This window comes from Tupaia chinensis, unplaced genomic scaffold (assembly GCF_000334495.1).
Source record: "Tupaia chinensis unplaced genomic scaffold, TupChi_1.0 Scaffold000094_1, whole genome shotgun sequence".
NCBI classification, from domain to species: Eukaryota; Metazoa; Chordata; class Mammalia; order Scandentia; family Tupaiidae; genus Tupaia; species Tupaia belangeri.
In genome coordinates, this window is record NW_006159556.1 from 6,476,969 (window position 1) to 6,503,509 (window position 26,541).

General features: G+C 40.6%; 1 non-coding gene across 1 annotated transcript; it reads left to right on the plus strand.

Annotated features, from left to right (window-relative positions):
• The first annotated feature begins 16,449 nt into the window (after positions 1-16,449).
• LOC114006865 (small nucleolar RNA SNORA84) lies at positions 16,450-16,582 on the plus strand. The gene has a single exon (XR_003548533.1). It is a non-coding gene; the product is annotated as a small nucleolar RNA SNORA84 (small nucleolar RNA).
• The last annotated feature ends 9,959 nt before the right edge of the window (positions 16,583-26,541 follow it).

Below are 26,541 nucleotides of genomic sequence, written 5' to 3' on the forward strand. Positions count from 1 at the left end.
CAATATTACACTTTGTATTTTACAACATTAATGTTGTACATGAGGACATATGAAGACAAGGGTATTTCTGCTCTTTCTGTGAGTTCTGTGGTATTTAGGCAGTTTTGACCAAGCAGGCATTTATTAGACTTTTGTTTCAACTATGTGGATTTGTCCAAGATAATTTGAGATAAATAGCTATTGTGTGTTCATGTGTGTGTGTGTGTGTACTGCAATCTGAAAAGCATAGAACAGAGACAAATGAATTAAGTAATAATCATCAGTTCTTGATGTGTGTGTGTATATATATATATATACACATATATATGTATGTATACACACACACACACACACACACACTCTGTGATTTTAAACTTTTAAAAAAAAATTTTTAACATAAGGCACGTGTGCTCACCAGAGAAAGACAGAGAGTCAGAGAGAGAGAAAGAAAGAGAGAGGGAAAATGAGAAAGTACCCCTCCTAGGAGGATGACCATAGCACAATCCCTTCTCTTCCAGTCTCCTTTAGGGATTTTGGGCATATCACACATGTGCTGGCATGTTTTTCAAGTTGCTGTGTCCAGGACTAAAACCATGTAGTTGGTCATGTGAGATCCAGCACCTTAACTACCATACCATGTTCTGGCCTGTGATTTCTAACTTTTTAAGATATTTTCCACAGATCTTATATTGAGGGGCTAATCTTCATTGATGTTACTCTATAAAAAGTATTTGTTTACATTTTTCATGAAGTCTAAATGTGGATATTTAAAATTTTATCATTATTTCTATGACAATCTTTTTCTCTCAGATGCATCCAGCTTTCTATGAATGACATTGCATCGATAAAAAAAAAGCATCAGATGACTAAATTCTGAAGAAAGGACTCTAGACTAAGTTCTGTTACTACCTACTTTTAAGACTATGAGTGAGTTTCTCAGTACTGCTGAATCTCAATTTCCTTACCCACAAGATAATAGCAATAATAATCCTTTGCCTTTTCCATAAACTAAAGTGATAACCAAATGAATAAATATACTCATAAAACTGAAGTACTATGAAAATGCAAGGTACCATTGTTTCAGATTGTAGCTATCATTGTTTAGCTCTAACATGTAGAACACATAAACAACACAATTAAGTGACAAAAAGTGTGACAAAGCTTATTCTTATGGCAAAGATAGACTATTTCTTCACTTTTCTGGCCAGACCATGCACAGGTACTTGGCTATGATATTTGTTCTGTGAAGGTGAGTCACTTTGAGATATGAAAGTCTATAAGGAAGAATGTGATTTAGCTGAAACTTTGAGTTCTCTCAAATACTAAACCAATCCTTCTAAGTACAGATGGCTAATGTAATTCACAGATGTGGTCCACTTGAATGTGGGTCAAAATGTGTGGAACTTTCTAAAACCTCTTACTCATGTGTCCCCCTGGAATTTTATTTTTTTGTAGTTATTATCTTTTTTGGCTGTAAGATGTGTGTGCTTGCTAGACAGAGAGAGAGAGAGAGAGAGAGAGAGAGAGAGAGAGAGAAAGAGAGAGAGAGAACAAGAAGTCATCCCCTACATGAGATGGCCATGCCACGGTTCTTTCTCCTCTGTTCTCCTCTTCAGATCTTGAGCGTACTTACACACACAACTGGCTTTCTGTTGTTGTTGTTTAACGTGCCATAGGGCACATGCACACACTGGAGAGTGACAGAGAGAGAGAGAAAGGGAAAGTGGGAAACCCCTCACACCCCACCCCTGGGGTGGATGGCCATGTCACAATTTATTTTCTATTTACCTCAGGATTTTGGGCACTCATACGCATGTGCCCAGTGTGATTTTTCAAGCCATTGGGTCCAGGGCTAGAAATGCCATAGACCCTATGGGAATCCAGCGTCTTAACCACCACAACACCTGCTGGCCCCCACATGGTGCATTTTTCAAGCTGCTGGAACCTGTGGATGTTTTTGATCCAGCGATCTGAGTAGGGCCTGGGCATTGTAGAGCGGAGAGCTACTGCTGTGTCTTCGTAGTTACTGTGAAAGCCCTTCCTGTGGAATGCAGTAAGGATAAGGCTTCTGTTAGTTCTGGTTGAATTTGGTAGTGATGTCACCCACATTGCCTGAGTCTTCATTAACATCAGCCACTCACTCTTCCACGGTCTTCAGCTTGCATGCTGTCAGGTTCATTTTGTTTTCGTCCCGCACCTCAAGTTTTCAGTTTCTGCTCTAACCATACAATCTTCCTGCCACTCCTTTTAATCCACCTATTTGTGATGGAGTCCCACAGGCTCCATCAACTAGAATTGCTTCCTTTATAAGCAATCTCTCTCAAAACCAGTAGAAATCCCACCCTTCCCTGACACCTTTCCAGACCAGGTAGAAAGAAACTACAGACTTGCCATATTATCTCTTTGGATTTTATGAATGGGGTGTGATAAGATAAAAGTGATATTTAAGAAAGATAAAGCTGGCAATGGGTGCAGGCTGGCTTTGAAGGAGGAAAGAATGGAAGCAGGACTTCGCTCAGAGTGTTACTGCTTTGGGAGATGATGGAAGAAGGATGTATAATAACTTTCTAGTTGACTGCAGCAGGGATGAGAATGGGAGTGGGGAATGTGAGACGGCAGGGAGAGCAGTGAGTCTGGCTTTCAACATCCAAAGAATTTAGTTATAATAATAATACCGCTTGTCTGGGACTAGCAGATGGAGTAGTGGTTACATTGCTGGACTCCCGCATGGTCTGCGGTTTGAGTCCTAGACTCGGCTTGAAAATCATACTGGCCCAAGATCCCAGGAAGAGAATGGAGGAGAAAGGATTGTGGTATGGCAGTCTCCACTGGGGGGTAATTCCTCACTTTCTCTCTCACCGTGTCTGGGTATCTCTCTTTCTGGTAAGCGTACAGTCCCTAAGGTGAAAACTTCTCAATAAAAAATAATAATGCCATTTTTAAGATAGCGGCTTTCGAAGGCAAATTTCACAGTTATGTAGTGTAGCAGAAAAAGCCAGAACCAGGGGAAAGAAAAATGAGAGGTCTTGATTCTGAACTTGGCCAGTTCACGTCCTTGGACCCCTTGTTTTTGATTTCTCTGCTCCTATTTCTTTTTCTGAGGATTCTAACACCTGTGTGTGTCATGTAAAGAGCATTAATGTGTAACCTATACGTCATAGTACCGGTGTCCTTATGTGATAACACGTTCGAATAGATTCTACCTGGGAAAGAAAAACCATTTTTAAACGTGGCCGAGGGAACAGACAACCATAAGCACTACAGTTTGTGCCCACCTCTGGGTTATGCGTGTTGTTCTTGGATCTGAGAAGCCTGGTTCTCGCAGTTGAATCGCACTGGGCTTGCTAATAAATGACATCCAGGGCTGGCCCTGGCATCAGGAGCTGTCTATTCAGGCAGGGCTTCCGAGAGCGAGGCAGCACGCTGCCCTCAACAGAGAACTCTGTTTATCACTTTGGAGATGCAATAAAAATAACAAATGTCCAGAGTAAACCTAATTCACTATGCTACTTAGTGTTTGAAATACATAAATATGTCAAGCCAAAGACCTCTAATAGACCCTTTTATCCTGGTAATAGTGTACATATAATTTTCCTCTCATTAGTACAAAAACTACCTAGGGAACTCTTAGCCCATCCTTCATCCATTTAATCTGCATTAGCTTACTTTTACCTTGTGTTTAATCTGCTTTCCCTCAAGGTATTTTGAATAAATCAATAGGAATACATGATTGTTTAATGATTTTTAGAAGAGCTCCCTTCGACCACAGCTGCATGATTTAGAATGACTAATTCCACTTTTTACAATTGATCCTTCCCTGGGTGGACCATCCATTTCTGCCAGGCCTTTGTGAGAGAATTCTACGGCAGGCTGTTCCCTATTCCCGGGGCTCCCAGCAGGGCTGGCTGATATGCTGCTGGAAGGCCCCTCCCTCATCACCATCTGATTAAGCATCACATAAAGGTCCACACTCAGCCCCCTGCTCAGCTGCTGCTCCCAGACAATTTTCTGGCAGCCAAATATGTCCAGTTTCTGAATTTCTTTCCCCCTGTCTCTTTTGGCTATACACGGCTGAGAACTCCTGGACTATCCTTCCAGTACACGCAGAATATCTGAGTGTTCTGATGCAAAATGGGAAGAGATGTGACAAAGAAGCTGCAGTTCATTACGCTGGAAGCTCATGATCGCTTTCTAGGTTTAGTGTGTGTGTGTGTGTGTGCATGTGTGCACACATACATGTGTGATCTTGGGGTTCCTATTACATAGGGTGACTTTTGAGAATTTTCCATTGGGACTGAGAGATGCTAGCCTCAGCCTGGGTCAGTTACTTGAATTCTCTGAGTAAGGGGCTATGGGTGGTGATGAGCTTTGAGAGCAGCGAAAGCTGATCAGCAAAGAAGAATGAAGCAGAGGAAGCAGGATTGAGAGACTACATGAGGGTCTGCAGAGAGAGAGCCTGAGAGAGTGATGGTGCCTTCCTGCCAGCTGTCCAGTCCTTTTCTAGTCCCTGGAAATGGGCTACAGTCTCTATGGTTCTCTGATTCTCTTGTTTTCTTATAATAAATACCTCCTCCTTTTACAATTTTATTTTATTTTTATTTGCTTAAGCAGTTTTGGTGTTTATGTTACTTGAACCCAAGAAACTTTGGCTAGAACAGTGTTGATTGGACTCATGGAACTGATCACTTTAATGAAGATTCTTATTCTTGCTAGATTCATGAGGATTTGTGGAGACTTCCAAGTTCACAGAAATAAAGATTCGTGAGGAAATAAGCTTTCCTCACAAATTTCTGAAGTGACGTCCAATATTAGGGTGAAAAATGAAAATAAATAGTTGATTTTCTCCGTATTGTTTATTACATAGAACATAATCACTGTAGTCTGTTTTTTCATTGCTAACAGAAATATCTGAGATGGGGTGAATTTAAGAGAGCTCACAGTTCTGGTGACTGGAAAGTCCAAAGATATCACAAAATGGCAGAAGGCAGACGTTCTAGCAGAGCAGAGTATGTTCTGCTATCCATGTGGCTTTCTCTCTGCTTGCTTAAAACTCTGCCAGAACTCAGTCATGGAGGCCCTGCCCTAAGAAATTGATCACACCCAGAGGCCTCACCCTGGGACATCATGAAGGAATTGTTTTCACTTAAAATCTTTACAATATAATCAAATCCCAATAAGGGAATTTCTGGGGGACATCCAATCACAATCCACTGAAACTGAATTCCAAAACATGAAACTTTGAGGGACAAACCATAATCCAAACCATAACAATATTTACTGTGTATTGTTATTATTAGATAACACTGCATTACAGCATAGATTTTAGCATTACAGGTCAGTTTATTCTGTCTCCTCAATCTATTATAATACCTCCCCGAGTCTATTTTCTTACTTATTGCATAAAATGGGGATAGTTCCTTTTTCTTAGGATTGTGAGGCTTAAATGCATATGTCAAGTGCCTGGCTCATAGTTGATGTTCATTTCAGTGCAGTGGACGTTTATTGAGTGCCTCTGGTAACAACAGCTAAAACTTAAGTAGCGTTCACTGTGTGCCAGATGCTATTCTACCCGTTTTCATATGTTAACTTATCTGTCATACAAATCCCATGGACACCCAGCGCAACTGCTGTTGTCCCACCCCATGCTGTACTTACCAGTTTCATACTCAAAGGCCTCACCCTTCCAAGTTCTAGAACCAGCCCTCTCTATCTGACCTCTGGGTCCTATTGGGTCTGCTTGGGAAGAGCAGGAGTGTCAGAACCCAGATTCAAATCCAAGCAGCCTGCTCTGACCAGCAGGCAACATTGCCTTTTCAACACTAAAGCAGTACCCTGGGAAGCCAAAACCAACACAGAATTGTTTGCCTTTCTTCTTAGTTGCTGGTGTTAGGGAGAATGGAATTGTGCACAATGCTGTTTTAGATCTTAGGTCTGAAAATTTTACCCCTTCATTTTTTTAAGAGAAAAGTAACAGACAGTTGGAAAGGCTTGACTAAGTTCAGAGCTGGATGCAGGTTAAGCATGGGGATAGAGAGAAGTACGTGATAAGTACTTGGCTAAGCATTTCAGCATATATTGGGGACAATCTTAAGATTTCAAAATTTACATGTTATTTTGTGTCCGTATTGACATGATAATAAAATCAGTTGTTAATAATAAATTCAGACGTCCAGACCTTGGCTTCCTCAAGCTATAGTCAGTATAGGATTCAGATACACTTTTTTAAAATGTGAGGATGGGGGCCAGTGGGTGGTGTGGTGGTTGAGGTGTTGTACCCCCGCAAGGCTGACCACAGTTCAAGTCCCAGACCAGGCAGCTTGCTTTCTCACTTCCCCTCTCTCTTTCTTTGTCTCTCTCTGGTCAAATTAAAAAAAAATAAAATAAAGATAAGCAAATAAAATAATTCTTAAAAAAAAAAGTTTAAAAAAAGTGAGGATGAAGGGCCAGCAGGTGGCATGGTGGTTAAGGCACTGGACTCCCACATAGCTGATTATGGTTTGAGTCCCAGACCTAGTGACTTGCTTTCTCACTTTCCCTTTCTCTCTCTTATTTCTCTCTGGTCAAATGATAATAATAATGATAATAATAATAATAAAATAATTCTTTAAAAAATGAGAGGATGAATCTCATTTTTATTTAAGATGATTTTTTTCCTTTTTTTTTTCTTTTTTTTAGAGGTTTTTTGCTATAGGGCGCATGCGCTCACCAGACAGACAGAGAGAGACGGAGAGATAGAAAGCAAGAAATCACCCCCGGGGGGATGACCATGCCGCAATCCCTTCTCCTCCATTCTCCTCTCGGGATCTTGGGCATGCACGCACACGCGCCCGACGTGAGTTTTAAGCCACCGGGTCCGGGATGTGAACCGTGGTTGACTACATGGGAGTCCAGCGACATAGCCATTACGCTAACTGCTGGTCCCCATTTAGGATGATTTTAAAAGTCTGCTAGAACAGGAATACATATCCATGGAGAAAACAACAAAGAAGCTCAGTTAATATATTTAAAATCCCCCTCCACGATGGATCGGCACAAATTTCTAAAATTTAAGTGAGTTGGCCATAGTAGACACATATGACACCTGCTAGTTAAGGCTAACAAGGTTGCTTTTTTTTACCTCACCCTATTTTGTTCCTCCTTTCAACACTGTTTAATTAGGTCACAAATACCAGAGTACGAGTCCTGCTCTGTGGTCTTGCTTTTAGTCTGCTGACCTTAACTAACATCAACGTGGTAAGTACTCAGCTAAGCATTTTCCTAGCGTTTGCTCATTTTATCTTCTCAACAGGAGGTAGGCACTGCTATGAACCACCTAGAAAATGAGGCAGCTGAAGAACTGAGAGGACCAATAGACTGGAAGTGATAGAGCTGGGACTCGAACTCAGATCATCTAACCAAACAACTCTACGTCTGATCTCTCATTCAACTACTCAAGACAATTTTGAAGCATCGACATTTCTTTGTTTCACAGTCACGAGAAGGAAAACGTACGACGTGCACTCTTTGTGTACACACAGCATTTCATTTAATCTCTACAGTTCTGTGAGGTGCTTCTTTCATATCTTGTAGATGAAAACACAACAGCTTGAACAAATGCAGTCACCTGAGCAGAGCCACTTAGCTGGCAGGAGCTGAGCGGGATGGTAAACCCAGATTGGCCTGACTATGAAGGTGGCATCTGTAACCGCTCTACAGCACTGCCTTTCGCTATGACTCTCTGCCCATATATTTTTAAAATGGCTTGCATAGGTTGCTGATAGAATAAATACCCACAATGCTTCATTAACATTTAGTGGGAAGAAGGCTTTGTAAATTGTGAACAGGAAGTTGGGAAAGGGTAGGCATCATGCATTCTGATGCTCTCCTAAGCATGGGCAATGCAGAACAAAAAAGAAGGGGACTTTGAAGAAGTTTGCTCAGGTGGGAGGCTGACTGAGTGGAAAGTCAGCCACATTTAACTGGTTGGTAAATCAAGTTAGGAGAATCTGAACCTTTAAAGGGGAGACCACAATTGAATCTTTAATCTTGAATGTTTGTTAATCTGGAGGAAACTTCTCTTCTATGTGACTTGCAGAGAACTTGACTAATTCTAGAAGCATTTTATATACTAGAGAGTTGGATAAGTCTCCTATGTTTTGTGGCCCAGAGTTGATAGATGTTTCAAAATTTCTTAGTGTCTCTTGAGCCTTGAATGCCAGTGCAGAACACACTGGAAATGAAGGGCTAGAAGTTACTGGGGTAGTCCAGTGTTGGGAATTTTTTGGAAAACTAAGAATGGAAACTCTGTTTCCTCCTGCCCTGCCTTCTCTGGCCTGTACAACACCCTAAATTGGAAAGTTACCTTCTTACCATCTGGATCTCCACCTGAAGAAGCTTTAGCTAAAATTCAAGGACAACCTTTGGTCACCATTGTATCCTCTCAGGGGCCACTATGTTCATAACAACTTTGTAAGGAAAAACTTATCCTTGGACTTGTGAGTCAATTTTTTTATTTTTTATTAGTAGGAGTAGTTTGGAGCCAGGGTGCTATTATCCTATTAGAATGGATGAAGTGCATATTTTTATAAAATGGAGCTCTTCACACTTAACCAAGTCCAGAAATAGAGTCTAAATGACTCAAGACAGACAAATATTATTTAGTAGTTTCTTTAAAGTACAAGAGCCACACCATTAAACTTCCTGGCTGACTATTTCATGGTTAGAAATCTTGCCAGATGTCTCTAAAGCTAATGCACTGAGTCAATGCTTCAAGCTGAGTGGGATCCCAGGATCCACAGAGGCTGGCATCCAGTATCTGTAGTGGGGCATTACTTTTAGCAGCCGTTTGATTGTTACAGAGTACTGAGAATTTGTCAGATTGACAGGCATTGGGTCACTCAAGAAGTAAAAAGTTGGAAATAATCATTTGGATATGGGAAGCCTTTGAAATTATGTGTTAAATTCACATCATAAAATTCTATCCTGTGAAAGAATTTATGGTCTGAATAGACACAACTCTAAGTCACCCTTTTCGTGTCTGATGGGTAGGGAGAGTATGATTTCCTTTTTCCCTCTTTGGATGGAGGTGAGCGTGAGGTTCAATGAGAGAAGAGTTTAATTTTGCATTTTCAACTTCACATTTGCAAAGAAAAAATGTTTCTTTGGGCTTGAAGTGAATATGTGTAATAAGTATGTGGCATTGTTAATAGCCTGTGTAAAAATGTTCTTGTGCAAAGAAGCATGCATGGGTGGGCATATATGTATACACTTTCCTACATGAGATTGTTAATGGACTGTTTTAAACCCTTACATCAACTGTTTTTTAAACAAGCTTCTTTGGGGCATCGCTTAAAATGTTTGCATTTTGGTAGCTGATCAAAGTCTTGAAGGTTTTGTGTAAATCAATAGAGCTGGCATGGCCAGTAGAGGATCTGAGGCCAAGGGAGGTTTTGTTTGAAGAATGGCACTGTTGCAGGGCTTGCCAGCCAGACTGAAGAATGCCCTTCTGTTTTTGCCTCCCTACTGTACCTTCTTTTATCCTCTGCCTGTCCTCTAAGGACATGTGGAATTCTTCCCAGCCCCATTCTGTTTAACCTTGCTTCTGATCTTTCTATTCAGTCCTTTAAGACTCTCACACACATAAACATCTTTCTCTGACAACATGCCCATGTAAACTGATTCCAAGACCCAGCCTGGTTTGCATGCAGTTAGCTTGGCTCATGTATCCTGAAGGGGGCTGCCTTGGGTTGGACACATAAGGCCCTTGAAGTCATGCCAAGCAAAAACACTGGCAGCATGACAAAACCTAAAGAGCTGAGTTGGCTACCTGTACAGTGAAATGTATATGTGTCAAGCTGCTACTCCACTTCTAGGTCCACTACGGTCTGACACTTCCCAGAATGGAGAATTGCTAATATTTATTTCTCACATTGTTTGAAATGAAACTTTTGGGATTGGTTTTGGCCACAATGACCTAATCTTAGTTTATGTATAAAGAGATGATCTAAAGATCTAATTATCACCAATTTACCAGCAGACTATGGTAAAGAGACAGAGTAAAACTAATAAAATGATAATACAATAATTATAGTATTTTCCCCAAAGTAGTGTTTATTATTTGCAGAATGATTCTGACTTATGAAGGAGACATTATTTTACTTGTATGCAATAAATAAAAGATGATAATAAAATGTGAATTGGAAACGAAATCCTCCAGTGCGATCTTATGTTTGCTTTAAAAAAATAATAATTAAGGAAACGATTCATTTAGATGCAGTGTGCAATGTCTATGATAGAAAAACATCACAAAATGAACAGATCTTATAAAGCAAGACATTGCTTTTTCTTTAGACACAGATATCGGGGACACTGAGGTGAATGAATGAAACATTTTTTTTTTTTAATCAAAGGAATATAACACCTCTTTGATTGGAAAATGCATCTTGGAGCTGGACAGTGACTCAGTGGTAAAACATGATGCTCGGTAAGGCTAACTCACATAGGAAGGTTCCAGGATTGTGTCCAGAGACCTCCCTGAGTATGCTGGATGTGAGCACACTCAGAATTTAAGACTGGTTGAAGATGGAGGTGGATTGCATTGTTAAAACTCAGTTGGGGGTGCTGTCTCTGTCTCTCTCTCTCACTGATGGGAATATATATGAAATAAACTTAAAAAATAAGATGCATATAGATTTAAAATATGAAAATACATATGTAACTTAAAATACATGAAATCTGGTCAGTGTTGAACTGGGATAGACTTGTCAAAGCCTTAAGGAGCTTTGGTAAGTCTTGCTATTCTGGCAAAGAAGAGTTCCTGTCATCCATCCAGGTGGTCCTGGTTGGTTGTGTCAAGAGAGGAAGCAATATTTTTCAGAGGGTTGAGTTTTTTTTACCTTGTGGGTGTCCTCAAGGGTTCAGTGTGGTGAGAACCTAATATGTATTGATTTCAATCAAGAAAAATAACTGTTTACTTCTTTTTCTAAGAATTATTTATTTTATTTTATTTATTGTTATTATTATTATTATTATTTTAATTTGACCAGAAAGAGACAGAGAGCAAGAGAAAGGGAAAGTGAGAAAGCAAGCTGCCAGGTCTGGGACTTAAACCATAGCCATGTGGGAGTCTAGCACTTCAACCACCATGCCACTTGTCAGCTCAAACTATGTCCACTTCTTTGTGCCAATGTAGAAATTAAGGTAGATGAATCTAAAGGTAAAATTACATTAGTATCTATCTCCCTCCAATCTGAAAACAGGGAATCTACTGAGAAATTTCACATTTTGTAACTATTTATTTTTTATATCCATCACCAATCCCTATCTTTTGCCCTAAATTGCATTGCGCATTTTGGTTTCTTCTGTGCCCAGAACATTGCTTGGCATATAACAGGTACTTCTAGGATAATTATCAAATTAATGACAGAAATACATAGAATGGAATTAAGTTACAGACTAACAGTCTAGAAAACTGAAAAAATGCTTTTTCCTTTCCTACTTAGCATATTCATTTTCTTTCTCCAGAACTTGGTTCTTAGAATCACTCCATTCTTAGACTAAAAACTTTGCGGTTGTATTCTCTTCTATATTTATTTCACACCAAGTCTTTTTATTTTTTTTGGCGGGGGGAGAGATTTTCACTATAGGGCGCATGCGCTTGCCAGCCAGACAGAGAGAGACATAGAGACACAAAGCGAGAAATCACCCCCCAGGGGGGATGGTCATGCCGCAATCCCTTCTCTTCCATTCTCCTCTCGGGATCTTGGGCACGCACGCACACGCACCCGGCGTGAGTTTTAAGCCACCGGGTCCGGGACGCGAACCGCGGTCGACTAAGTGGGAGTCCAGAGACATAGCCATTATACTAACTGCTGGTTCCCCACACCAAGTCTTTTCGAACTGCAGTCAACTATGTGAGAATCCAGTGATAAAACCATTATTCCATCTGCTGGTCACTACATTTTCTTCTTTATTTCTTTTTTATTACCATCTATCAAGAACCTCAACACATAGGTTTCTTTAATGGTATTCTAACTTTAATTTTGGCCCTTGTTTTTTTCCTTCAACTTCTTGTTAGATTCAAGACTAATCTTTTTAGAATATTTATTTGATTATTTTGTAACTGTGCTCGAATTCATGATCTTATCCTTAATAATCATGTCTCCCAACTACTTAGTAAGACACATCTACTCCTTCATCTTGCAGTCAGAATCTTCTACTGTGTAGCGCCAACTGTAGTTAGCCTATCTTATTTTTTCCCCGCATACACTGTGAATGTTCTGTTTCATCAGATTTCCATGTCTGTCTCCCTCTCCCAACATCTTTCCAAGTCCAAACACTTCTTCATGACACTTCACTTGGGTCCTATTTTCTTCTTTGACAAGTACCTTCTCTCTCTGCACTTTTCTACATCTTACTCATGTGTTCAAATCCATCTCTTCACCTGGGTTTCTGTGGTCCCAGCTCCTGTTGATCTTTCTCCTATTTGGAAATCTCTGGAGTTGTTAGTCTGGACTTGTTAAGCTGGAGTTACTTATTTATTTTTTAAAAAGAATTATTTATCTATTATTATTATTATTATTTTAGTTAGACTAGAGAAATACAGAGAGAGAGTGTGAGAGAAAGTGAGAAAGCAAGTTGTCAGGTCTGGGACTTGAAGCACAGTTGACCCTGTGGGAGTTCAGCGCCTAACCACCACGCCATCTGCTGGTCCAGACTGGAGTTATTTTAAAATTGCTTTCTATATGTTAGTTTTGCTTCTCCTGCTAAGTCGTAAGGTCCTTGAGGCTAAACAATAGAGCATATATACCCTCTGTGTGCCTCTCAACATAAAGTGAAGAGTTCATCATAGATGTTGAAAAATATTTTCCTGATAACAAATGGCACGAAACTAATTGAGATGACCAAGCATGGAACTCCACTCAATGAGAAAAATAGTTCTTAAGGAATATAACAGAGTCCAGTGTGGAGATAGAGTGGAATGGAAGGAGAAAAAATTGTTTTAGGAATAAACCATTTTGGGCAAACTCATGGATCATTTTGTGAATTGTTGCTCAAAACCATCTGAACTTAATTTCCAAAATGTGTGGATGTTCAAAGATACAGTGCAGAAACACTATTAAAATCTGTTCTATGTCTCCAGGTACAAATCATATAATGGTGTGAACCCCTATGGTTCACTCATATTTTTTGCATGGCTATTCAAACTGTTATGTGAAACCATGTATGCTGTGAGAAAATAATAGTTTGTTTAAAATAAGTGTCTTATGCTCTATATATTTGGGAAATGTGACTAAACAAACTTGAAGATCTTTTGTTGTTTTAACTGCTCAGCTTGTCGAGTCATTTTTTAAAAAAAGAATTAATTTAATTGTATTTATTATTGTTATTATTATTATTTTAGTTTGTTACAGAGCACACGTACTCACCAGAAAAAGAGAAAAAAAGAGAGAGAGAGAGAGAGAGGGAAAGTGAGAAAGCCAGCAGCTAGGTCCAGGACACAAACCATAGCTGACCATGTGGGAGTCCAGCACTTTAAACTCCATGCCACCTGCTGGCTCCTCAAAAGCTGTTAGAATTCTAAGATTCATTGTAGTTTTCTAGATCTGTGAAACCTCTTTCTGCCTTTTTTTATTTTATTATATTTCTATAAGGAACATACATTAACTGTCATAAGGAATACTGCTCTTTCACAGAACACAGTTTAGGAAACACACTTGAAATATTTTCAATTGTTGAATAACACTAGCCTTTTTATTTTATTTACTTTTTTGTTTGTAATTTACTCAAAGTAAATTTAACCTGTCCTGAGAAATTGTCACTTTAAGTTGTCCCAATGTGTATGGCATGGAGATAGTTAATGAGAGTCAATTTGCTTGAAGGTAAATGTACAGCAAACTCTTGCCATGGGCTCACTGAACTCTCCCCTGTGATGTGCTATCACGCTGGCTGGCAGCTCCAATTCATCAAACTTACAATATTGCCAATTTTGCTGTTCAAATCTCTGTCCTGGAGCAATTGGATTTGCAAACCAGGAACTGGTAAATGGATGTTGGATGAAGCTCACAGTGAAGACGTAAATGCCTTTTGGCACTGTGATTTGGCATCGATGGATGTCAAGCTTATTTGCTCATTTCCTCTCCTAAACTGGAGGCTCTTTAACCCATTTAAAGTTCTAGATTTTTCAGAGTCAATGTTCTATGAGTTCATTATCAAACTGTACTAAAATAACCTTGTGGAAGCTCAAGAAGTATTGAACTTAGTACTCTAGTTTATTCCCTTTTGAAGTTCTGTATTTCATTCCTGTTACAAGTATGCAACATTGCACCACATGGCACGACCTCTTCTACAAGCAACAGCCCTCTTTCTACGACTACTGCACCGTTTAGAGAACCCTGCTGTGAGCCGGGCACAGTACTGAAAATACCACGTGTCCTAGCTCACTCAATCTTCACAACAATTCTTTGAGACATGGTTTTCCATTCAAATTCAGTTCTGTCAGACTCAAAAATATGTGCCTAGACACTATACTTCTTGATGCAGTCTTTGGGCAGTGGATTGCACATACACATTATTTGAATAAGAAATTACATAGTCACATAATCCTTCGGGTGTGCCTTGGTTAAGATGGTGACAGATCCCTTTTCTCTTGTGTTGGTTAGCTAGGTTCTCTTACCACGTCCCGGAAGCACTGGATAACAAATATAGGTAGCTCTCACTTTCTGAAATTCTGTAGGAACAGGTTTCAGTTACCATGGTTTACCTAAACACTAGTTCCCAACAACATGTTTCAAATTTCAGTTACTATGATATACTGCAAGTAGTTACAGAAAATATAAACGTTGCAGCCAACTCTTTATCCATGGATCACTTTGTAAATAACAGATGTGAATTCTGATTGGTAACCAATTACATCACTTTTTTTTTTTTTAAGAGATTTTTGCTATTGGGCATATGTGCGTGCCAGAGAGACAGAGAGAAACAGACAGAAAGTAAGAAATCATCCTACACAGGGGATGGTCACACTGCAATCCTTTCTCCTTCATTCTCTTCTTGGGATTTTGGGCACACATGTACATACCAGGTATGAGTTTCAAGCCACTGGGTTGGGACTTGAACCATGGCTGGCCATGTGGGAGTCCAGTGCCTTAACTACTATGCCACCTGCTGGCTCCCACATCACTTCTTTCAAGACTGTCAATGATTGGTCACTGAGCACCTGTCAATGAGTGCACAGCAGACAGTAAAGTGTACAGATATGTTACCTCTCTTTTCTTTTCTTTCTTTTTTTTTTCCCACTCACCAAGTATTTACCATATACTCACCATGCTGGGTGCCACACGTAAAGTGTGACTGAGGCACCCTCAGAGGAACACATTCATGGTTTGGCAGAATGATGAACCTACGTGACATGTTCCAAAAATGCATAGTTAAAAGAGAATTGGCTAACAAGGATGAAATTGCAACAAAGAAATAGTGGTCATTCAAGCACTGAAATTTAAATGAAATGTAAATGAATTACAGAAGAAATAACTGACTGAGAGAATGCTGCCACTGTCACTGTGGAACAGACTTGCTGAGCAACCAGAGGACCTTAGGGGCTAGGAAACTCATTGACATAGACAGGAAAGTGGTTGGGATAGAAAGGGTGAGTGTATCCCAGTTAAAGTGACCTGAGCAAACAATTTTACATTAAAAGATGTCTCACAGATTTGGCATTGCAAAAGAAGCTATCTTTTGAAAAGGTTGAGTAATGCTCTGTTCTTAGAAAGGAGTATGATCAAGGTGTAGAAAAGATGAGAACAAACGCTCACATGTCTACGAGAAGAAGGTGGCAATTACTGTTATACGATCTTAATGGATGTTTGTACAAGGGAACACAATACACAATAATGCTTCTAAAGTTTTAAATTACATTGTACTCAATAAATACTAGTTTTACTATTTTTCATTTTCTTATATATTTATAACAGAGTTTTTAATATTTTGATAACATTGTTTACATGTCAAGGGGCCATGGTAATTTTTCTTACTGATTATTTAGATTGCTTTGTATACTTTCAGCCTGTAGGATTTTTTTAAAAAAGAATTATTTACTTAATTTTATTTGTTATTATTGTTATTATTTTTAAAAATTTCCCATAGGGCATGCATGTGCACTCACTAGAGAGATACAGACCGAGAGAGAGGGAAGGTGAGAAAGCAGCTGCCAGGTCTGGGACTTGAACCCTGATCAAGTCCCATGTGGGAGTCCACACTCCCATGTGGGAGTCCAGCACCTTAACTACCTGCTGGCCCTGTAGGTATCTTTTTATGGTCTCAAATTACCAAAAAAAGTGAAGGTTACTGGCATATAAAAAATGCCTATATAATTAAGATTTCCAGATACTAAGCGTACTAACCATCACTTTGAATAGAGAACTATGACCAATATCTATGCTGTATTTCCTAACTAGAGATGATGATGAGAGACTATCCTGAAAGAAGTTTACTGCCCTGTGTTTGCTGGGTGCTACTGTGCAGGTACAGCTCTTGGGTGGCTACAGTGGGCAAGAGCAACCCTGTGATTTATGCATGGGGGCTGCTCCTTCTCAGCAGCTGCCATAGCCTGGTTATTGGAACATGGTTAAAAAAAAAGAAAAGGTTTAGATATTGTTCAGTGATTGATGAAAGACAGACACATGGCACTGTAGGTAATAGGTTAAAAATGGTTTCCTACCAATCTTCTAAAGTCAAAAATTACCATTCAAGAGGTGGTGAATAAAGAAGCACTTGCCAAGGGACCAAGAGAGGAACTTGAGCCTGTGAAAGATAGTTGAATATGTGAAAAGGGAACTGCCTCTATTAAATTCTGGAATTTTTTTTTCAAGGTGAAGTTACATTCATGGTGTCTTTGCCATATTTAGTAAATCCAGGCAGAGCTGGGCTAAAGGCATGGCTGGCAAAATAGCCTTGGGCCAGGGCCAGCAGGTGGTGTGGTGATTAAGGTACTGGACTCCCAAATGGTTGATCATGGTTTGTATCCCAGACATGTCTCTCTCATGTCTGATAGCAAAATTTGAAAAATAATAATAAATACAATTAGATAAAATAACTGTTTAAGACAAATAGCCTTGGGCTAACTGGCTGACCACTCACGTGACCACTGATTTCTACCAATAGTTTCTTGCACATTCAAGACTCTGAGGACACAGGTGAGTAGCTGGTCATCTGTTTTTGCCTTGGGAAAGTGTCTTGAGCACGTGATCCCCATACTTACAATGACAGCAGGTAAACCTCAGCTCAGATTATTATTTTTTTGGAGAGGTTTTTGCTATATGGTTTGTGTGCTCGCCAGAAAGAGAGATAGAGACAGAAAGTGAGAAATCACCCCCCAGGGGGGATAGCCACACCGCAATCCCTTCTCCTTCATTCTCCTCTTGGGATCTTGGGCACACACGCACACGTGCTCGGCATGAGTTTAAGCCACCGGGTCTGGACCTCAAACTGCGGTCGACTACATGGGAGTCCAGCGACATAGCCATTATGCTAACTGCTGGTCCCCCTCAGCTCAGATTTCTATAGATATGCCACTAAGTGCAGAGGATTGTTTAAGAGCTGCCATTTTGGAAGCTCCCATCATTATTTTGGTTATTTTTCTGTTCATTCAAGTCCTGGGGTAGATGTTCCTCTTTATTTGTGGAAAGAGCTCTTCACAATAGATTCAGCCCAGTTGTATACATCTGGCTTGTGCGTTGCACCAAATTCCTGTTGCTCTATTTGCCTGGCTCTTTCTCTCATGGTGGCCATTTTCTAAGCTTCCACTGGGGAGATTGACTCTAGAGATGGCTCAAGCTGTTCCCAGGACTGTGTAGCTCTAGTTCCTACAACCTCATTTTCTAGTGCCTGTGGTCATTTTAGCTTCCCTGGGGATGAGGGCTGGGTACCAGCACTGTCTTCCTTGAGTCCATTGAAAAATGCAGTGGTGAAGGCCTCATGTTCTGGAATGAGACTCTGGAGGACTCAGTCTTCGCCAGTGACTGCCCTGAGGGACCACAAACACAACTGGCAAAATAGGAGAGTTAACATTCAAGGAAGAAACTTTGACCATAGAAAGACAGGATAAGAAAGGAGCCGGTGGGTATCTGCTTGTCCTTTCCTCCTCTGACAGACTGTATTAAAACACCACCTTTCTGGAAATACCCGGCATGACTAAGCTACCAGTGTTGCTGTGTCAGTTTGTAACATACTACCTCACACATGCTTTCAGCTTTTTCCTAACTAGATTCACCGCTCCTGCCAACCACTCCCACCACTTTTGCTTTCTGGGATCATGCCTTCAGTGAAGCATTAACCCTAAGATTTGCCTTAAGCCCTGTTTCCTAGGAACACAGGCAAACAAACCAATGTGTGCTAAAAACGATCAAGGTTTGGTCTTAAAATACCCTGATAGCCTATAAAGGCACTGGCTTATATTATAACTAACTATATTTTTATGAGTTTCTTAATCTGTTACCAACAAAACCAATGAAAACTCAACAAACAACACAAAAAAAATGAATACCCTCCCACACACAAATGCCTTCTGGATTTAATCATTTTTTCCCCTAAATTTCTTTATATTTAATCATTGTATATCTTTATAGGATATAGTACTTAATAAATATTACTTTGTGTTCTATGTGGTTATACTAATCCCTCTGGGGGATTTAAGGCGGCACTATCCCCAAAACAATGTTGACCAGAAAAACTTATAAACACATGTAAATGACTACAAGAATAACTCACATATGAGTACACCTAAGCCTTCAACAATTTCCAGGCGAGGCATAAAATTGTCAAAATTTTTCATTCTGTTTTTAAAGCCACTAATGATAGTAACAATTACTTGTGTTGGATGAGAGGGGGAAGAGAGATCACTGTAAAAGTTAAATTTCAGAGAATCGTTAGTAATTCTAGTCTTTTTTTTCCCCTGGGTCATGAGGTCCCCCCATCCACTGCCTGAGGAACTCTCAGAGGGGAGGCACCTGCGTTAACATAGATCTAATTATGCAAAATCATTTTTCGCTGGAAAAAAAATTTATTTCAAAAGAGAAAGAAAGGCAGTCAACCTATTACTCTGTAGCAGAAGCCAGCGAGGTGTGCAGCCTTAACCAGGTCAATGCAGAGCTGCGGTACTGCTGAAAGGTGGGTTCCATTCCCTGTTACTGCCTTCTGGTCCTGAAAACCATTAATCCTATTAATTGTGTATCAAAAGACTGGTAGCAATTCTACAAATGAGTAAACACAGAGATAAAAGTGTAATCATACTAGTCCAGCAAATTGGATTCAGGTCTTCATTGAACAATCCTGTTTCAATTCAGCAATTTTATTATCACTGTTACTGGAACAAATCACTTTATTAAACAGAAGGAGCTTTTGTGGAGAAATTTCTTCTTGTGGGCAACATTATGAAGCTCTCTAACATAAAAACAGCACTTATACTTGTCAAGGGATTTCTTTAGGCAATTCAACTAATGGCTTGTGACAGGTAGGACTTGAAATGTTCATTCAAGCCTTCCCTTTTGCTAGGCAGCTGTGTTTTTTTTTTTTTTTTTTTTTTTCATTCTAAGGGAAAAAAAGCCCTTTCGATGCTTTTAGTGGAATTAATATTTTCAGTGAGGAGTTTGCTGACAAGATCTCTCTCTTTGTTTCTCTATCTTTCTCCCTCTCTCCCCTTTCTCTCTCTCTCTCTCTCTGAATGGCAGAGGAGTTTGAGGAAGGAGAACATTATAGAAAAGGACAGCACTTATTTGTATTTAATTGAGGCAGGTCATTCCCCAGAAAATTTCACACGGGGGCCTTTAAAATGTTGGAATGACTCGGGAACCAGCAGTTAGCGTAATGGCTATGTCGCTGGATTCCTATGTAGTCGATCGTGGTTCGCGTCCTGGACCTGGTGGCTTAAATTTCACACCAGGCATGTTGGCGTTGGGGCCGATCCCGAGAGGAGAATGGAGGAGAAGGGATTGTGGCGTGACCATCCCCCCTGGGGGGTGATTTCTCACTTTCTATCTCTCTGTCTCTCTCTGTCTGGCTGGCGAGCACACACGCCCTATAGCGAAAAACCTCTCCCCCCAAAAAAATATGTTGGAATGACTCATCCTATTGCTAGGGAAGAAAATGAACAAAACTGAAATGATGATCAACCATTAACTTGCTCTCTAAATTCCCTTCCTGGGCAAGTAGGGCACTGGGATGTCACGACCAGAGGCAGGAGTGGAGACTGGCTCCTTAGCTGCGGTGGAGCATAGAGTTGAGGCCATGGAAGAAGAAATCTCAGGGCAGAGGGAAGCTCGGGAGGCACTAGGCAGGCTTACGGCACGCTGCCCGATGGAACTTGAGTGGTGACAGAAATGTTCTGTGCACATTGTTACGATAGCTGCTATCAACATGTGACTGCTGATTTCTTCACCGAGGCTCGTGTGACTAGGAGCCACACTCTTAACTTCATTTGCTTGTATTTCATTTTAATTAATTTAAATTCTGATAGCCACCTGTGGCTATCCATCGAAGAACACGGGTTAAAGTGTTAGAATTTGAAGTATGAGCAGAGAGGTAAAAACTTCCTCTAAAGAGAAAGCTCTTTCATAAAGTTTGGCAAACTGTGGTGAAAAATTCAGGGGAGTGAGAAAAGAGTGAAAGAAATCAGGAAAAACTGAACAAGTCCTGCATCAAGCATTGGCATTCGGTCATAGATTAAAATATACTTTTCTGAATATTAAGTATAGTTCTAAAAAGATTAAACTTTCCTATAGGATTTTTGGTCTTAATAAGTTAAATATGGGGCCAACCAATTGTGTGGTGGTTAGGGTGGCTGGATATTACATAGCTGACTATGTGGTTCAAGTCCTGGACCTGGCAGCTTGAAAAACATGCCAGATGAGTGTGCATGCATGCCCAAAATCCAGAGAGGAGATGGAGGAGAGGAGATGCAGTGTGGCCATCCTCACTGGAGAGGACTCTTTCTCATCTCCCACTTTGTGTCTCTGGGGAACACATGTGCCTTCTAGCAAGATGCAAAAAAAGAAAAAAAAATTAATATGCCAGCTCTGAAGACAAAAGCTGGTCAAGCAAGGCTATCAATCTAGCTAAGATTGTCATAAACTTTGTATAAGCCAAAAGAGTTATTTAAGAAATAAATCAACAGGGATCAGCAGATGGCATAATTTTATGTCACTGGACTCCCATGTAGTAGACTGCAGTTCAAGTCTCAGACCCGTTGGTTTAAAACTCACACCGGACACATGTGTGCACATATCCAGAATTCTAAGAGGAGAATAGAGGAGAAGGGATTGTGATGTGATGTGGCCATCCTCCCCTGGGGGAGTGATGTCTTGCTTTCTGTCTCTCTATTTCTCTGTCTCTGCAGTGAGCATGTGTGTCCTATGGCAAAAATTCTCTAAAAAATTAATAAATCATTAAATCTGATAAATTCTGAATTGAACATTAGGTGACCTGATTTTTTTCTTTTTATAAATTGGCCATTCTGTATATTGGCCATTTGGCAAAACGGCATCCCGTGAAGTGGGCAGCTGTCCTCTTTCTCCGCTCTTTTTACATGCTCCAGTATGTGCAAGGCCCACGTGCCTGGGAAACGCCTACACATCACCAATGTGCAAGCAAACATCACCTCCTCTGTAAATCCTCCCAGATGTCTCCACCCTCCACCTAGTTATTTACTTATCTATTTATTTGCTGTGATTTTCAAGTCTCTGGGTGCAAGACTTGAACCACAGTCAGACAATGTGGGAGTCCAGCACTTTAATTACTATGCCATCTGCTGGCCTAGAAGAATTAACATTAATTTCTGTGGTTTTTCAGAGGGATTGGCAGCTGTGAGGATGATGTAAGCCTAGAACTCCTAGTGACATTTCTAGCCAACCAAGAGACTATGTCTAACAACAGGAACAGAGAGAGAAGCTGAGATAAGAGATGGAGAAAATGAGATAGACTACTGATAACCTGATCACCTGAACACCTGGATCAAGCTAATCCTAGTCACATAATGATTTTCAGTTACATGCAAAGGGTTTTTAAAAAATTTTTTTTATTAAGATATTTTAATCAAAATATTGAGTTGAGTTGATTGAGTTTTATGGGTGAAATTAAAACCATCCCAACCAATGCAAATAAATATGTGTTTAAAAAGCTGAAGGTTATGTTCCGTTGAAACCTGCCTGTAACTTCTGCTTTTGGTCCTAATTCTGCATCCACTCTCCCCTCTGCATCTTTCCTAGATCAAACATAACTCTGAGTACTTGCTCATGTCTTAGGCTACCTGAGATGAATGAATCCAACTTCCTGAATAGTTTCAGGTGGTGGAGTTTTCTGGAAGTGTGTGGTTAAGAACCCAGGGTCACTATCAGCAGATGGCATAATGGTTACGTTGTTGGATTCCCATGTAGTCAACCTTGGTTCGATGCTTGGACCAGTTGGCTTAAAACTCATGCTGGTCATAAGTGCGTGCATGTGTGCCCAAAGTCTTGAGAAGCTACTGGAGGAGAAGGGATTGCATCATGGCCATTCCACCTCAGGGGGATAGGGTGATTTCTCGCTTTCTGTTTTTCTGTCTCTCTGGTGAGTGCACGTGCCCTATAACAAAAATCTCTCAAAAAAGGAAAAAGAACTAGGACTCTAAGATCAGGCTGCTTAGGTTAAAAAAATTCCTGTTGTTATTTAGTAGCTGAGTGACCTTGGGGAAATTTCCCAACTTCTCCATGTCTCTGTTTCCACACCTGAAAGTGGGAATATTAGTGAATATACCATTTCATTGAACTATGGTGGACTGGGAGACCTTCATTGTTAGCTCTAATAACACTGTTGAGGAGACTTGGTGTGGGTTTCCTGCCTCCCAGTGGGCTCAGGGTGGGCCCTATGTCATGAAGAGAGGCACAGAATAGACTGGACTCCCCTCAGGTACGCACTGCTCAGCTTGGAGAAACTGGGCTTACAGCTACAAGTACACAAACTTTTTGTTTGTTTGTTTTAATTTTGAAAGAGAGAGGGAAGGTGAGACAGCACTCCCCCACACCACCACCATGGGGAATGTTCATGCTGAAATCTTCTGGGACAAGATGTTTTTATGTCCTTCTCTTACCAATAAAATGGGGTGGAAATAATGCTACTTCAGAGAGTTGTGTGAAAATAAAGTGAAAGGGCCAGCAGGTAGTGTGGTGGTTATGGTGCTGGATTCTCACATGATTTGAATCCCAGAACTGGTGGCTTGAAAATCATGCCAGGTGTGTGTGCATGTGTGCATGTGTCCGTTAAAATGGGGTGGAAATAATGCTACTTCAGAGAGTTGTGTGAAAATAAAGTGAAAGGGCCAGCAGGTAGTGTGGTGGTTATGGTGCTGGATTCTCACATGATTTGAATCCCAGAACTGGTGGCTTGAAAATCATGCCAGGTGTGTGTGCATGTGTGCATGTGTCCGTGCATGCCCAAAATTCTAAGAGGAGACTGGAAGAATAGGAAATGTGACAAGAGCAACTTCCCTGGAGAGGGATTTCTCACTTTCCTTCTCTCTGTCTCTCTTTGGGGAGTACACACGCCCTATGGCCAAACCCTAAAAAAAATAATAATAAAATAATGCAAGAAAAGAGCTACCAAAGCATTATGTTTTTATGTTCTTATTCCCAGTTCATTTTTATAGTTCTAGTGAAGAATTTCTGTTAAAGGCTCTATACCACATATATAATCTTTGTACGCAGCTGCTAAATATTTACTGAGAGTAGCTAGCTATACAGATGTGTACTCTGAGCTCATCCATGAGAAACTTCCCCCAGAAATTTCAGATAAATATGAAGGAGGAAAGCACTGGATAGTAATTTGTGCTAGAGTCTGGATAATTGATAGGCTTCTCTCATTCTTCCCAGTGATGTTTACTTGTTAATGCAACTAAGTCTTTAACTTTATAACTGACTTAGGCAGTAGGAAGAGATTTTTTTTTTCTTAAATCACACCATGAAGTCCTTTGTTCTCATTTCTTTTTGTGTGAAAAGCTGATCCTGAGAGGAGAAATGGGAACACGAGTAGACAAATTTAGGGTGTCCAAAACTGAAAGGTGATTGGACAGAAGAGTAATCTGCCTTGAGACTCTTTAGAATAATTCTGGATCCATTACTATGAGAAATGGCCTTGGAAGGAGAGGAAAATAAGAGGTAGAGTTTCTACCTCTTATTGGTGGAAAGTTGACTTTGCCACAGTATCACCATGACCTTCATCTGCTTCTCCTTCTCGCACAAAGAGGGGACAGCACAGCCCCAAGAAAGCCTGGGCACCACATCTGGATCATGAGCACTTTCGAGCCTCTCATCTGGAGAGTTGGGAAGCCTGGTGCCTCAGAGTTTTAGATCCAAGATCTACAAGAGAGTAAATCTTAAGAATCATGTCTTGTTCTGCCCAACTCATTTTCCCCTGACCTACCATCTGACTAAAAATACTGGTTTGGATAAATACTTAGTGTGGTTAATTATGTGAACATCATACCTGATTACAATTCATCCTAGCAAGCATTCACTCATTCAGTCATTCCCTAAGTAGCCTGGTAGGCGTGTGTGTGTGTTCGAGTGCACAGGAGGACATGAGGGGTAATTGGACACTTTGGCTTGGCTTTCAAATAACTTAACTCTCAGCCTTGAAGGTCTTTCAAGTAATGCAGACAACCTCAACACATCTCTAGATCTCATCCCATCTCTGAAGATGGGGTCAGAGATGCCAAGAGGCTGAAATGTGTCTTTTGCAAAGATTACTCAGTATGGAAGGAAGGAAGGAAAGGAAGAAGAAAGAAGGAAGGAAGGAAGGGAAAGGAAAGGAAAGGAGAGGAAAGGAAAGGAAAGGAGAGGAAAGGAAAGGAAAGGAGAGGAAAGGAAAGGAAAGGAGAGGAAAGGAAAGGAAAGGAGAGGAAAGGAAAGGAAAGGAGAGGAAAGGAAAGGAAAGGACAGGACAGGACAGGACCGGACCGGACTGGACCGGACCAGATTGGTACTCTTCGATTAAAATGGTCATGTCCAAAAAGTAGGATGGGGACCAGATGGTGCTCCAACGGTAATGCCATTCTCTGCAGTGCTGGATCCCCATGGGAGTCCTGGGTTTGCATCTCAGGGTTTCCCTGTTCATGTTGGGTGAGTATGTCTGGGGATATGTATCATGTGCCTATGATCTGGGCTGGATGAGGCTGGGGACGGATCATTGCAGGAAGACCCTGTTTGGGGTGCCCATCTGTCTCTTGCTCTTTCTCTCTATCTCAGGGAAGAAATATTAATAAATAAACTTAAAAAAAAAAGAGTCAGATGTCATGTCCTCTGCCTACATATCTTCCTTGTAGCTTCAGCGAGTCTGCCACCTTTCTGGCCTGTTTCTGGACAACCCTGGGCACTGAGCTCTATGATCAACAGTGCTGGTGAATCAGGCAGCTGCCGGATCAGCATGTCCCTCTGTCTTCTGGCTTATTTACTGAGTACTACTGAGAGCTTGTTTCATCTGGGCGACCAAGGGCTGCTTACACAATGAATTGCTCAACACTTCTTAGGGGCAGCAGAAGTCTGAGACCACTGCTTAACTGAATTTAGGAAGGTTATGGCTCAAAGTACCAGTGTTGACCGAGCCTGAGGTGACAGCATGAGATTCATTCATTCATTCAATCAGTCAACAAAGTGTACTAAGCATATAGTCTGCCAGGCAGTGAGCTCCAGGTTATTCGGATGCATTAAGTGCTTCTAGTTTCGATGGCATTAACAGTTTAATTTTGTCTTCCTCAGAGACGTATGTGATTTGTTCTTCGTCATCAATGCAAATCAGAATCTTTCATTCCTCCCCCCACAACTACTCCCTGCCAAAATTTCCTTACCAGTCCAAGGACCTAAATTTTCTCTGTCAGTTCTTTTTCCAGAGTACGTTAGGTTCACCGTACGCCTCATTTGGCAAAAGGGCAAGAAATTAAAGCCATTTGCCTGGCTAGAAGAGCTTTTAAAAATTCTACTATTTGGGGACTGTCGTATAATTTCCAGGTTTTCACAAAGGAAATGGAATTAAAATGAAGGTCATCGTTAAATTGAAACAAAATTTACTCCTTTTGTACCTCATCAGCTACTAATTAATGAGACTCTCATGAGTCCTGAACAATACTTTAGATTAGGGGTTCCTGTCAGCACTAACACTTAGAATTCATAAAAAGCCCACTCTCCCAGGGATAGCTGGGTAGCAGCCCCAGGCCTGCCAAGTCTCTGTTATTGAGGATTTATTTAAAGATACTTTTTAAAGCATTTCCTCCTTTACAATGAAGCCTTTTCTGTGTGTATTTCGGTAGACATTTAAAATCCCATCTATAATCTTTTTGAAATCTTTCCCTCATTAAAATGACTTGGCTTGAGAGGTAGTTGGCATTTGAGTCTCTGATTACGGAAGGAAAAGCTGTGAGAAAAAACAATTAAATTAAAACGGGTTGCCACTGAGGAAGAACACTTTGCCCTGGCTTGGAATGGGGAATGGGAAGGAACAGAACCTGGGAGAAAGGACAATGTCATTGCCCCTGGATCTCATCCCTTCTTTGGAATAACTTTAAGG